This window comes from Sander vitreus, unplaced genomic scaffold (assembly GCF_031162955.1).
Source record: "Sander vitreus isolate 19-12246 unplaced genomic scaffold, sanVit1 ctg268_2, whole genome shotgun sequence".
NCBI classification, from domain to species: Eukaryota; Metazoa; Chordata; class Actinopteri; order Perciformes; family Percidae; genus Sander; species Sander vitreus.
Genome location: NW_027595433.1, coordinates 52,961 through 67,500, shown reverse-complemented (window position 1 = coordinate 67,500; position 14,540 = coordinate 52,961).

Here is a 14,540-nt window from a genome sequence, read left to right as displayed (position 1 = left end):
GAGAACAGAGAACAAACACACCGCAGACTATAAACAGCTGCACCATCAGCCAGCAGTTGGAAACTTTACACCAATCACAAACAGCTACAGAGCCGAGCGTCTGAGGTGTGATTCTGTAGTCGGTGAAGGGTCAGTCGACTTTCTTAAGTTTAAAAGTCACAGAAACCAGCTCATGATTCCAGTCTGATGATCTTTAATGAGCAGATATTCATGTTGTTCTTCCACACCAGACATATTCACTGTTACACTCAGACTGCTTTTCATTTTTCAAAACATACAAGCCATCAGACGACATGACAGCCAGTGAACAGTACCATCCATCCCAGAGAGCGTGTTGTTGAACTCTCCTGTCTGAACGTGAAGTGGAGGATCATCCACCAGTATGTTAGCATTTAGCATGTTAGCCACAACCAGCATGCACCGGTTAGTGAAGTAACATGGCAGCAGGTGTCTTCTTCTTCTTGGTGAATTACCTCCACCATCTACTATGAGGGGCAATTTAGGCCATATATCAAGAACGCATGCACATACTCCACATTTACATTGCATACTCAACCTAGTCTCTCCTCCTCAGCCTGACTCGACCTAGTCTCTCCTCCTCAGCCTGACCTAGTCTCTCCTCCTCAGCCTGACCTAGTCTCTCCTCCTCAGCCTGACTCGACCTAGTCTCTCCTCCTCAGCCTGACCTAGTCTCTCCTCCTCAGCCTGACCTAGTCTCTCCTCCTCAGCCTGACTCGACCTAGTCTCTCCTCCTCAGCCTGACTCGACCTAGTCTCTCCTCCTCAGCCTGACTCGACCTAGTCTCTCCTCCTCAGCCTGACCTAGTCTCTCCTCCTCAGCCTGACTCGACCTAGTCTCTCCTCCTCAGCCTGACTCACCTAGTCTCTCCTCCTCAGCCTGACTCGACCTAGTCTCTCCTCCTCAGCCTGACTCGACCTAGTCTCTCCTCCTCAGCCTGACTCGACCTAGTCTCTCCTCCTCAGCCTGACTCGACCTAGTCTCTCCTCCTCAGCCTGACTCGACCTAGTCTCTCCTCCTCAGCCTGACCTAGTCTCTCCTCCTCAGCCTGACTCGACCTAGTCTCTCCTCCTCAGCCTGACTCGACCTAGTCTCTCCTCCTCAGCCTGACTCGACCTAGTCTCTCCTCCTCAGCCTGACTGACCTAGTCTCTCCTCCTCAGCCTGACTCGACCTAGTCTCTCCTCCTCAGCCTGACTCGACCTAGTCTCTCCTCCTCAGCCTGACCTAGTCTCTCCTCCTCAGCCTGACTCGACCTAGTCTCTCCTCCTCAGCCTGACCTAGTCTCTCCTCCTCAGCCTGACTCGACCTAGTCTCTCCTCCTCAGCCTGACTCGACCTAGTCTCTCCTCCTCAGCCTGACCTAGTCTCTCCTCCTCAGCCTGACCTAGTCTCTCCTCCTCAGCCTGACTCGACCTAGTCTCTCCTCCTCAGCCTGACTCGACCTAGTCTCTCCTCCTCAGCCTGACCTAGTCTCTCCTCCTCAGCCTGACTCGACCTAGTCTCTCCTCCTCAGCCTGACCTAGTCTCTCCTCCTCAGCCTGACTCGACCTAGTCTCTCCTCCTCAGCCTGACTCGACCTAGTCTCTCCTCCTCAGCCTGACCTAGTCTCTCCTCCTCAGCCTGACTCGACCTAGTCTCTCCTCCTCAGCCTGACCTAGTCTCTCCTCCTCAGCCTGACTCGACCTAGTCTCTCCTCCTCAGCCTGACTCGACCTAGTCTCTCCTCCTCAGCCTGACCTAGTCTCTCCTCCTCAGCCTGACCTAGTCTCTCCTCCTCAGCCTGACTCGACCTAGTCTCTCCTCCTCAGCCTGACTCGACCTAGTCTCTCCTCCTCAGCCTGACCTAGTCTCTCCTCCTCAGCCTGACTCGACCTAGTCTCTCCTCCTCAGCCTGACCTAGTCTCTCCTCCTCAGCCTGACTCGACCTAGTCTCTCCTCCTCAGCCTGACCTAGTCTCTCCTCCTCAGCCTGACTCGACCTAGTCTCTCCTCCTCAGCCTGACCTAGTCTCTCCTCCTCAGCCTGACTCGACCTAGTCTCTCCTCCTCAGCCTGACCTAGTCTCTCCTCCTCAGCCTGACTCGACCTAGTCTCTCCTCCTCAGCCTGACCTAGTCTCTCCTCCTCAGCCTGACTCGACCTAGTCTCTCCTCCTCAGCCTGACTCGACTAGTCTCTCCTCCTCAGCCTGACTCGACCTAGTCTCTCCTCCTCAGCCTGACTCGACCTAGTCTCTCCTCCTCAGCCTGACCTAGTCTCTCCTCCTCAGCCTGACTCGACCTAGTCTCTCCTCCTCAGCCTGACCTAGTCTCTCCTCCTCAGCCTGACCTAGTCTCTCCTCCTCAGCCTGACTCGACCTAGTCTCTCCTCCTCAGCCTGACTCGACCTAGTCTCTCCTCCTCAGCCTGACCTAGTCTCTCCTCCTCAGCCTGACCTAGTCTCTCCTCCTCAGCCTGACTCGACCTAGTCTCTCCTCCTCAGCCTGACCTAGTCTCTCCTCCTCCGTCTGACCTAGTCTCTCCTCCTCAGCCTGACCTAGTCTCTCCTCCTCAGCCTGACCTAGTCTCTCCTCCTCAGCCTGACCTAGTCTCTCCTCCTCAGTCTGACCTAGTCTCTCCTCCTCAGCCTGACCTAGTCTCTCCTCCTCAGCCTGACCTAGTCTCTCCTCCTCAGCCTGACCTAGTCTCTCCTCCTCAGTCTGACTCGACCTAGTCTCTCCTCCTCAGCCTGACTCGACCTAGGCGCTCCTCCTCAGCCTGACTCCCCCTAGTCTCTCCTCCTCAGCCTGACCTAGTCTCTCCTCCTCAGCCTGACTCGACCTAGTCTCTCCTCCTCAGCCTGACCTAGTCTCTCCTCCTCAGTCTGACCTAGTCTCTCCTCCTCAGCCTGACCTAGTCTCTCCTCCTCAGCCTGACCTAGTCTCTCCTCCTCAGTCTGGCATGGCCTTCGTGAAACGCAACTAGCCAGGCTGCACAGATTAGACTAGGTCAAGCCTCGCTTTATCAGTTATCCTGGATTTATATATTCTACTTTTACTACTCTCACACACACACACACACACACACACACACACACACACACACACACACACACACATTATAAAGTTAGTTGCGTGGATTGTTGATACATTGATTCCGTTAATTCCTCCTGGGAATAAATAAGAAGTTCTATACTAATGTCTTATACTTCTTTGTTTGTTGTCGTAGGCTATCCGTTACAGGCTGGTCATATTAAGAATAAGGTACTCCTTGTTTCAGGTCTTAGGTGTTATGTCATCAGAATACTACCTTCAGTCTAAAAGGGAAAGTGACGTGATGTATTAAACATTTGAGTTTATTATTTTTGCAACTTATGCAGTGTTCTATTATTGTTAACGAACCGACTCGGACCTCGGATATGACGTCTCTTCCACACTTCAAGCGTTCTGGTATGTTTTGCTCGTCCGAGTTGGAGAAAAACATGGACGCCACCCGGAAAGCTGTTGTTGCAGTAGCACTGGCCGAGTACCAGGCCAATCCTACAAGCTTCTAGCACTTACATTACATTTTTTGATTATGATTGTGACTATTACCCCATCTTATCAAAACGCAGCCATTTGAAGTTTTAAAAGCCACTGTTAACAGCCACGTTTAGCAACTCCTGTTTGAGTGTCTTCATTCAATATTGCACTCACAACAACAGACCGCTTCCCATACCCACAGGCAGTGATATGGACGCAGTAAGGTATTGCAGTAATACGAGTGATTGAAATCGACATTTAAACAACCAAATCAGTCCAAAAACAATGAAAACAATTCATACTTCAAGTCACACAGGGTGCAGCCATCTTGGATTACATATCGGAAGTCTTGCTCGGTGTCCTCACGGGTTGTCCAAGCTCCGAGCTCGGAAATTCGAGGAAAGGGGGTGTGTTGGTGCGTGTTGCTAGGCAATGTCTGTCTTTCTAGTTGGAACTCCGACTCGGATAAATAATCAAATGCAGCATTAGTTCTGATGTAGTACCTGATCGCTAAGAATGCTGGGATACCGGTTGGATGTCAAACACGGTGAAAAGTAAAGCCGCCTTCTGCTACGTGCTAATCTGTCTCACGTCTTTATAGGAAGACATCACACAAAGATAATGAGTGTGCTGGTTAAATAAAAGAAATGAACTTATGTAATGTAATATAATAATGAACAGAAACATGATGGAAGGTGATCACTTCCCTACATAATAATGTGCCTAAAACTGTCGGTAATATTGTGGGGAAAAATAAATATTTTGTTACATTTGAATCCTAAACTACTTTTATATACATATTGTTTTATTTATGTCTGGTATTGTATTGTGTAACCTCTCAGTTGAAGGTTAATAGGAAGTTAGAGTAAACATGGAGCTTTTATTGTGATGGGGACAACGGAAGTGGATAAAGTGTGGTATGTGTTTGGTTTGGTCTGTGTTGGGGTTGAATAAAGTGAGACGTTCAGTGCCGTCTGGGTTCCAGCATTGGAAGTCTCTATTTTACAGCCAAACCTGAGTCTAGACAACATAAGAAACTCTCAGTTACATTTATATTGTATTCAGTGAACATTATTTTCTTGTTCCACTGTTGGAGTGTCACTAGTAAACATCAGGTTCCTCCCGTTACACCAGGGCGCCATCTTGTGGCGTCTTGTGAAAAGGACACGTTTTGTATTGGCAGTGTCTCTGTTAGTTCCAAGGTTACAAGTTCATGAAAGGACACCTGTGCTCCTGGCTTTACTACTTTCTAGCCCTCAGTTAAACTTATACTGTAGCTGTGAGTAACTCTTTGTATGAATGCAGATATTAAAGGTTGTTTCATAGGAAAGTCTAGTATTAGTTGTGAATATTAATGTCTAAACACTTAAACAGTGGGCATGGATTACTGAACAGGCTACCGGGGAAAGGCACAGGCGCCCAAAATGTCATGTCCCTCCTGGGCCTTCACCTGCAAAATGTCACTCAACAAGGCACCAACCAACCATGATATAAAACAGAAGTGCTAGTAAACAGTACATTCACACAGCTTTCACTACTGTTGATGCTCGTAGTAGCCATGTTGAATTGTGATGTTGGAGTTGGTGAGGTTCTTCTTTTGGTGAGGACCAACAACAGTTGGACAGCCAGTAAAAGCCTCCTCCTTCTTCTTTATATACAACTATGTCACATGTCAGCTACAAGGAAACAAGCTGTTGGATATGAGAGAAGTGAAGTTATGATCACATTGGAACAAAGCACAGAGAGAAAAGATGCTCATCCTTTTATTTTATTTGATCTGAAGAGTAGAGTATGTTGTGTTTGGACACTGGACCGGAAGCTGTGAATGAAATTACTTTTATATGGGTGTCATGTAACTCTGTGTGGGATGGGCCACTTAGTGGCATGACAGGTTAATAAAAAATATATCATATCAAAGCTACTGTGACAAACTGTGACTGGGCCTCTGATACTTCACATGAATTATCAAGGAAACTCAAGGAATCAGCTCATTTCTTTACACATAATTGATCTAAGCTGGGAAACCTTCCTTCGTGTTTGCTCCCAGGACGCTCCAATATCTTAACCTCATTGAGTGTGATGTTTTTCATCTTTCTCGTATTCTACTTGGGGACTGCCCATTTCTCCGATGCTCCATTGTTCCGACCTCTCAATAACCCAAAAAATTCCCTTTGGTCCTACAGCCCACTAGTCCGCAGCCCCCACTATGGCCACGCCAAGACCCACCCTACAAAGCAGCTCGATTGGTTGGGGTTAGGCATCTGACCTCGAGGGGTTAAGGTTAGGATAGCCAATTGGTCAGGAGATAGGACCTGAACTAATGGGGTAACGTTACCTTGCGTAAGCATGGACGCCTGGCAATAAATGCTATTGAACTTGAACACTCACAATAGTCCTCTACACATTCTAAAAGTACTCTAAACAAGAAAACAGTGTACTGACCTTGGTTTGTTGGGCAGCTCAGCAGTGAGGTCAGAACTGAAGAGATAAGACACTTTGGTTAGTTGGAGTTTGGTTCAAAGTTTAATAATAAATGAAAAGAACACGCTAAAAACAGGCTTTAAATCATTTACACAATCTTTCAAAATGACATTATCATAATTGTAAACTGTAAAAACCAGACTATAGATATATTTGGGAGGGTGGTGATGGCGTAGTGGATATGACACAGCCCTTTGGTGTGGGAGATCTGGGTTTGATTCCCACTGTGATACATCAACCAATGTGTCCCTGAGCAAGACACTTAACCCCTAGTTGCTCCAGAGATGTGCAACCTCTGACATATGTAGCAATTGAAAGTTGCTTTGGTGTCATGGTCTGCTGACATTTTAACTGTAAATGCAAATCAGTTCCAAATATCGGTTACATTAACGACTAGTAATCGGTATTGGCCTTGTTAAACTAGTATCAGTCGATCCCTATTTCTTTCCGCTGATATTTTTCAGAAATGGTTTACTTACAGAGCAGCCAGAGTAGAGATGTGTCCTCCATCCTGACAGTTGGTGAAATGATGTCTTGACTTGTTTTTCAGTGTATATCCGCATCAAGTAAAACTCTTCTTCCTTCCTCTGTGACTGGCAGTGTTACATTCATGCATGCAGACATACTCTCATGCATAGAGATACATACTTACACATGCATGCGTAATGTGAGCTGGTTTTTGAGCATGAGGTTATATGAGTGTAAGTATGTTGTGCAAGTACTACATTTTGGCCAAGGCAGCTTCTAATAATCTTGTCTAATCTGTCTATGTAGGTGGCTGCGGTTTAGTTGAAAAGGGGAACAAAAGAGACTCAAATAAACTGTCTATCTATCTAGTCTATCTATCTACATATCAAGAAGGCCACGAATGCTAAGTAGGTTTTCACAATAAAGTCATTTGCCTTTGTGTTTTAGTGTGTTACGGTCAAAATAAGAATATGTGCAAAATATTTGCAGTTATTGTCTGTAAGATTTGAGTTAAGTTGTTTCTAGAGGCAGCTTTGGCGTTAGATGTAATTTCAGGCGGGCCTGACGTCGGTAGCTTTACAGCTGGCTTCAAGCACGGTGATCACTTCCTGAATGTTCTTTGGTCTGAACTGGGCTGTAAACATACTGTTATTGATTTGGTTTCCATGTTGTGACCAACATTTTACATTTTTTGAATCTTAGCATTGCCATCTACATTTTGATTCACATTTATATTGTAATTGTTAATAATGAATGGTCTGTGTGACACCCTGACATGTTCACATCGTGACTTGTTCCTCTTTCAGTTAACAAGTCTGCTTCTACTGTAGCAGCTCTGTGGGTGTGAAGTCCATTTCACATGAATTGGGTTTTTTTCAGCTCTCACAGCAGCAACAAGTGTTAAGAAGAAAGAAAGAAAGAGAGAGGTACGGCTGCTCTTCTTTGTCTCCATCACTTCATGGTGATGAAGGAACATTGGGACGTTTCATATACAAACAGTACACAGACAACTGACCTTTCATTATCAATGATGTTTACTGAACGTGCTCTGGTCAAGACAAGACACTGCATGACAGCATGCATCGTACTACTTCTGCAAACGACTGCGCATGACTGCAGACAGTCGCTCTACACGTCCCTGTTACACACTGGTGTTATACACGGTACACAGTGTACACACTACCCAAACAACAGTGACTACTTTTACATGCACACATGTACTTATGGAAAATGAGACTGAAAGAAAGAGAATAAGAAGATTTCTCCAAATGTGGAAATATAATGAGCTATTCCTTTAAAAAGGTATAACTACAAAAGGACAAAACACTGACTATGTTTACATGCACAAAATACTCAGATTCTTTGTCCTCAGTCCGAAGAAAAAACAAACAACATTCCACCTAGGCTGTAGGCTAATGAAAATATAAATGAACTGCTTGGCTACACATGTATGAGATGTCTAATAATAAAGTAAGTCAGAGCCTCCAGCAGAGCCAGAGGTCCTCTACTCCTCATTGAGGTAGACCTGAACACCATCCAACCAGTGGAGTCCAGCTGGCCAATCACTGGTCCCCAGAGACCCTCACACCTCGCTACATTCATCTTATTAAAGCTAAGTGAGCCTCATGCAGCTACAAAGAGACAAACTACTCACATTGAGGTCACATTTACATTCTTTAGATGTGTTTTTCACCGGCAACTTTTCATAACATTCAAGGCATCAGACGGCCCCCCCACTTCCATGGATACATCCCAATTCTTCTAGCAGATGGTGACGTTGATGAGAACACAGCTAGAAGTTAATACATGAAGTCAAAGCCAACTGAGAGCTGAAGGGCAGCAACAAGTCTGTTAGTTCTACCTCCATCTGAAGCCACGGGACACAGCCAGGCCCCCCCCCATCCTTACTATCTTCACTACTACACAGATGTTTGGATTTAAACTGTTAAATAGTTGTTATACTCCCTGGACAATAACTGCACATTCCTGCACTAATGTTCACATTCAAATCAGACCCTTTATATACATATTCTTATCTTTTTCAATAAGATGCTGATTGTAAACCTCTGTTTGGATGACAGCATCATATCAGTTGAGTCAGACTTTTTTTTTACCCATTTTCAAAGTTTTTATATCATAAATATGGGTTTCTTTGAACCAAAATGCCCAAGAATAACATGGATGCATGTTGTATGGAACCCATACAACGATCTTTGCATGTAAAATTAATGATTACTTTATTAAATTTTGAGTGTTTTATTCAATTTTATGAACATATTTAAATGATTTTAAAACTGTCTCCTGACTAAACTTTGACATAAACCACATATTGCATGATTACAATATGTTGTGTATATTAAATGTATATGAATGCACATACAGTATACACTCACCTAAAGGATTATTAGGAACACCTGTAAGATTTCTTGTTAATGCAATTATCTAATCAACCAATCACATGACAGCTGCTTCAATGCATTTAGGGGGGTGGTCCAGGTCTAGACAATCTCCTGAACTCCAAACTGAATGTCAGAATGGGAAAGAAAGGTGATCTAAGCAACTTTGAGCGTGGCATGGTTGTTGGTGCCAGACGGGCTGGTCTGAGTATTTCACAATCTGCTCAGTTACTGGGATTTTCACGCACAACCATTTCTAGGGTTTACAAAGAATGGTCTGAAAAAGGAAAAACATCCAGTATGCTGCAGTCTTGGGGGGCGGAAATGCCTTGTTGATGCTAGAGGTCAGAGGAGAATGGGCCGACTGATTCCAGCTGATAGAAGATCAACTTTGACTAAAATAACCACTCGTTACAACCCAGGTATGCAGCAAAGCATTTGTGAAGCCACAACACGCACAACCTTGAGGCGGCTGGGGTACACCAGCAGAAGACCCCACCGGGTACCACTCATCTCCACTATAAATAGGAACATGAGGCTACAATTTGCACGAGCTCACCAAAATTGGACAGTTGAAGACTGAAAAAATATTACCTGGGCTGATGAGTCTCGATTTCTGTTGAGACATTCAGATGGTAGAGTCAGAATTTGGTGTAAACAGAATGAGAACATGGATCCATCATGCCTTGTTACCACTGGGCAGGCTGGTGGTGGGGGTGTAATGGTGTGGGGAATGTTTTCTTGGCACACTTTAGGCCCCTTAGTACCAATTGGGCATCGTTTAAATGCCACAGCCTACCTGAGCATTGTTCTGACCATGTCCATCTCTTTATGACGACCATGTACCCATCCTCTGATGGCTACTTCCAGCAGGATAATGCACCATGTCACAAAGCTCCAATCATTTCTAATTGGTTTCTTGAATGAGTTCACTGTACTAACATGGCCCCCACAGTCACCAGATCTCAACCCAATAGAACATCTTTGGGATGTGGTGGAACGGGAGCTTCGTGCCCTGGATGTGCATCCCACAAGTCTCCATCAACTGCAAGATGCTGTCCTATCAATATGGGCCAACATTTCTAGAGAATGCTTCCAGCACCTTGTTCAATCAATGCCATGAAGAATTAAGGCAGTTCTGATGGCGAAAGGGGGTCAAACACGCTATTAGTAGGGTGTTCCTAATAATCCTTTAGGTGAGTTTATATGTGTATATGTATTGCTATTTGTTCTAATAAATATGAATCACAGACTCACAAGATTAACATCCATGTCAAACATAAAAACTTGTGTCGACATTAAAACAATCTGACTTTTTTTAATTAAAGAACGTTTTAACAGACTTACATTTGACTTTTATCTGAAGTAGCAAATATGGAGTCATTTTGTTTTATGTATTTAAAGTAAAAGTACTTTGAGCGTTGTGACAAAATCTTGCAGACTCTCCGCAAACAGCCGCCCAGGCCGAGGTTGGGATATATCTCCGTCCACATCACCCCGACCTCATCGCCCCGACCACTCTGACTGCAAGAAGCATGAAATAAGTGTGTGTGTTCGTGAAATCCTGGACATGTTGGACAAAGGTCTCTTCAGCTGAGACCAGAGACCCTCCATCAGATTCAGATCTTAGTCTCTCAGGATCACATCCTTCCCCCAGTCTCTGCTCCTCCTCAACACAGTTACAATATTAATATATTAATATAACACACACACAATATGAGGTTGATATTTGGAGCGGCTTTATTTGTGTTCAAAGTAAGAAAAGTGCACAGCAATAAATATATAAAAGTAACAACTTGTTACTCCAAATGTAGAAAAATAAAGTATTTATAGAGTAAAAGTTTAAGGCGCATTAAGGTATCTGAATGTTAAACCTGAGTTATGAACTTCCATCATGTCTCTGATCATTATTATTATTTCATCCATATTCAATAATTATCAGCTGATTTCACAGATCATCACTTTGGTATAGTTCACATTTCATAACATTTCCTTTAACAAACATCATGTAAATATACTTAGTAGATAATAATCCAGTTGAAGGTCTTATTTAGAGACTCGTCCTCTATGTCCTCCTGAGATATTCTGAGCTGCATCAGATGATTGTATAACAATAACAATATTCACAATGTAATCAACTCCTGAGTTTAAACCATTCAAGCTGAGTTCATATATAATCATCAGCTGGAAATATAACATTTAGCATCATGAGGCTTCATACGGCCGAGCAGAAAACAATCATTTAATATTCCCTCCATATCAAATGGATTATTACCAAACAGAAGACCTGTTGAAGAGCTCTCTACACCTGATTAGAAGATATTTGGGGGCTGCTCCATCTGCTGATATTTACAACTAAAGAAACATAATTTCCTGTTTAAAGCTTGCTGTAATATATCAGCTATGAGTACAGCTGGGCTGAAGGAATGGATTACATTTGTTCATTTAATGGAGCAAAGTATTTCTGTGTACTGCTGCTGAGTTTATATTGTCTGAACATCTCTGTGTCGGCTCTTAAAGAACATTTTGACTGACTTTTATGTGAGCACAATTTTCAGGTATCAAATAAGTACCCCAACTTTGTTTTTTTTTACTTAAGAACAATTAATTCATAATAAAAGTACTTTTAGTTCTCTAAAGGTCCATTTTAGCAGGCGGTCCTCCTGATCTCCTGTCGTTAAATCTTTTATATTTCAGGACACCAACCACTGCAGCAGTTACAAGAAGCAGAACAGCTGCTGCCAGTCCAAGGTATCGGCCTCCAGGAGAGGAGTTTCTATTCTCAGAACCTGAAGATGAATAAACATATGAGTCAGTAAATGTGTGATAGTTGAATTTCAGCCTGCATGAACGTTTTGTAGCCTAAACACAGAAGCTTATATTGACTATTGATATATGTGCTGCGAGCGTCTGCCCTGGCATTGTCGGCAAACTTTTTATTTTATTTTTATTTTTTACTTCATTGATTGTCAAGTTTCCAATTGACTGAAGATATGTTATTGTTACATTATGTTGTTAATAATTGTTTTAAATTTGACATTGTAGTGTGGTACATTGTATTTTATTTGTATTGTATTGTATTTACATACAAAGGTCAGATATTATATTGCATAAAGTCTAGTCTAAAAATAAATAATAATGTAAAAATCAAGAATCAAATCGAACCGTGACTTTAGAATCGAAAATGTAATCGAATCGAGGATTTGGAGAAACTACACATAACATATACAAGTACAATATTGACTGTTATTATTTGTTCCCAGTCAAAAATTGCTCTTGATAAATGTGTATCCATGAGAGCTGACTGTTGAGCTGAACTGTTACCTTCTTTACCAAGAAAAGAGGTAAAGGTGTGTTTTGGTTTTTTACCAAGGTGAGGGGATGTCCCGCCATAATCTACCTTATGTAAATCTTACTAAAACTAAATATGATTTTACCCAGGAAAGAAAATAGGACTAAAAATAAAATAAGATTATTGAAGTTTTACTGCAGATGTTCTAAGAGATTATGGGTATGTTTAAACTATTAGAGATTGAATAAGGAATGATGGGTATCAGTAGTTGTAGTAGATGGGAATATTTTTAATTTAAGCTAAGGGAGTTTTTATAAAATGTAAATAAAGACAACAGAGCGTATGAAGTCTAATTAGTGCAGGACATAAGTGATTGCTGTAGTAAGACTGTATTCATATATATTTATGTAGCTTTATATTTTCATTGTATTTTCTATTGTATTTCTGATAAAACGCACATGAATTCCAAAGCACCTGTATGGCTCTGTACCTGTGCTAATGGCAATAAATATCTAATATCTGATGTTGATAAAAGCATCATCAGCCTGCAGGCCAAGTTAGATAACTTATATATCCATCCTTAGAACCTGAAGATGAATAAACATATGAGTCAGTAAATGTGTGATAGTGGAGCAGCTCTTCATCCTCTCTGATGTTAGAAACTGCAGCTACAACCTGATACTCAGAAAAACTCACTGAGAGAGACTCACTCACCTGGCTCTGTAACCTGCAGACGGATGGTTCTGATTGGCTTAGAGTCAATGATGGCTCTCTTTTTACATCTTGAACCACCTATTGCAACTCGACACTTGTATGTTCCAACGTCGATGCTTCTCACATTCTTCAGAATTAAAGACACGTCTCCGTCCTTCAGATCTCTGTCCACCAGCTCCACCCTGTCCTTAAAGGATGGATGCTGGTTGTCTGTATCGAAGTGTCCATCTCTGTATAAGAGGACGTTACCTGGCCTCAGGTCAGATCTGCTCCACTCCACAGCTCTGATGGAGGAATCAGCAGCCTGACACGGCAGAATGGCATCCTATCCAGGGCGTTACCACAGGTTGGTCTGAAAAACAATAAAAACCTACTATTAATAATAAAAAGTCATGTTATTTCAACAGTTCTCTACAGGTGTGTCCCTCCATCCAATCTTTAAGGACACCAATTTTCTTTGTGAATGAATAATGTATCGTAAATAAATAAATGTTCTTCCTTCAAATACAGGGGGCATCAGTCAGTTCACCCCTATGTTAGATTCCCATAGAGGCAAGCAGACTTTTATTTTGAAAGGCCGTTATTTCATGGAATGTGGATGTGGAAGTTCCCTTGGCCCCCACATCATCACATCCCCTTCACCATACCCCCACATCATCACATACCCTTCACCATACCCCCCCATCATCATCAATGGGGATTTCCCTGTTCTTTGTAATATGTAAACCACATTGGACCAGAAAACAACTGTGAAATCCCCCTCTATTGCACTTTCACAAATAGAATAAAGCTTCCACAAATCTGAAACTGTGTTTTTAAGAATCTTTAGCCTCTCTAGGATAATTTAGTCCAGATTTGACAAGTCTAGGTACATATTGCTGAACAGGCCTACAGGGCAACGGCTTAGGGGCCCAAAATGTCAGGGGCCTCCTGGGCCTTCAGCTGAAAAATGTCACTTAACGAGACAGCAACCAACCATGATTAAACAGAAGTGCTAATAAACAGTATATTCATATAGCTTTCAGTACTGTTAATGCTCTAAGCAGCATTCTTGGATTGTGATGTCGGGGTTGGTGAGGTTGTCCTGACTTTCCAACTCAGAAATCAGACTTTAGGGGCCGTTCCAGTTAAAAAGTCTGACTCGGAACTTGTAAAAGTCAGACTCCTCAGTTCACCTTTGGCAATGTTTTTGATGTTTCTTTTTGTCACTTTTTCCAATTTATTTGGTCACTTTTTTCAGCATTTAAGAAAAGTTTTTATCGATTCTTTTTCTGCATTTTTGTAGCTTTTTCCAACATTTGTCACTTTTTTCAATGTTCTTTTGTCATAGTTCTGATATAGAAAGTTTTGGTAAAAGTAAAAAGGACAACAGGAGGGTTAAAACTTGAATCAGTGTCAACTAGAAGGAAACATAGTGAACTAAACAAAGAGATAAATATGCTTAAAATGTTATTTGATCTGATGATATTAAAAAGTTGACATCTAAACAAACATAGAAGAATTCACAGCAGAATCTAAACAACGATCCACCAACACCCTACATCTACAAGCCAAAGTAGAACAAAGAAGATTGAAGCTTCGCTGACTTTTAATCCAAAAACCACTATCTCAGTTTGGTCTCCGTTTAATTTAAGAAAGTTTTGGCACATCCAATTGTTGATTTGTTCAATGCACTT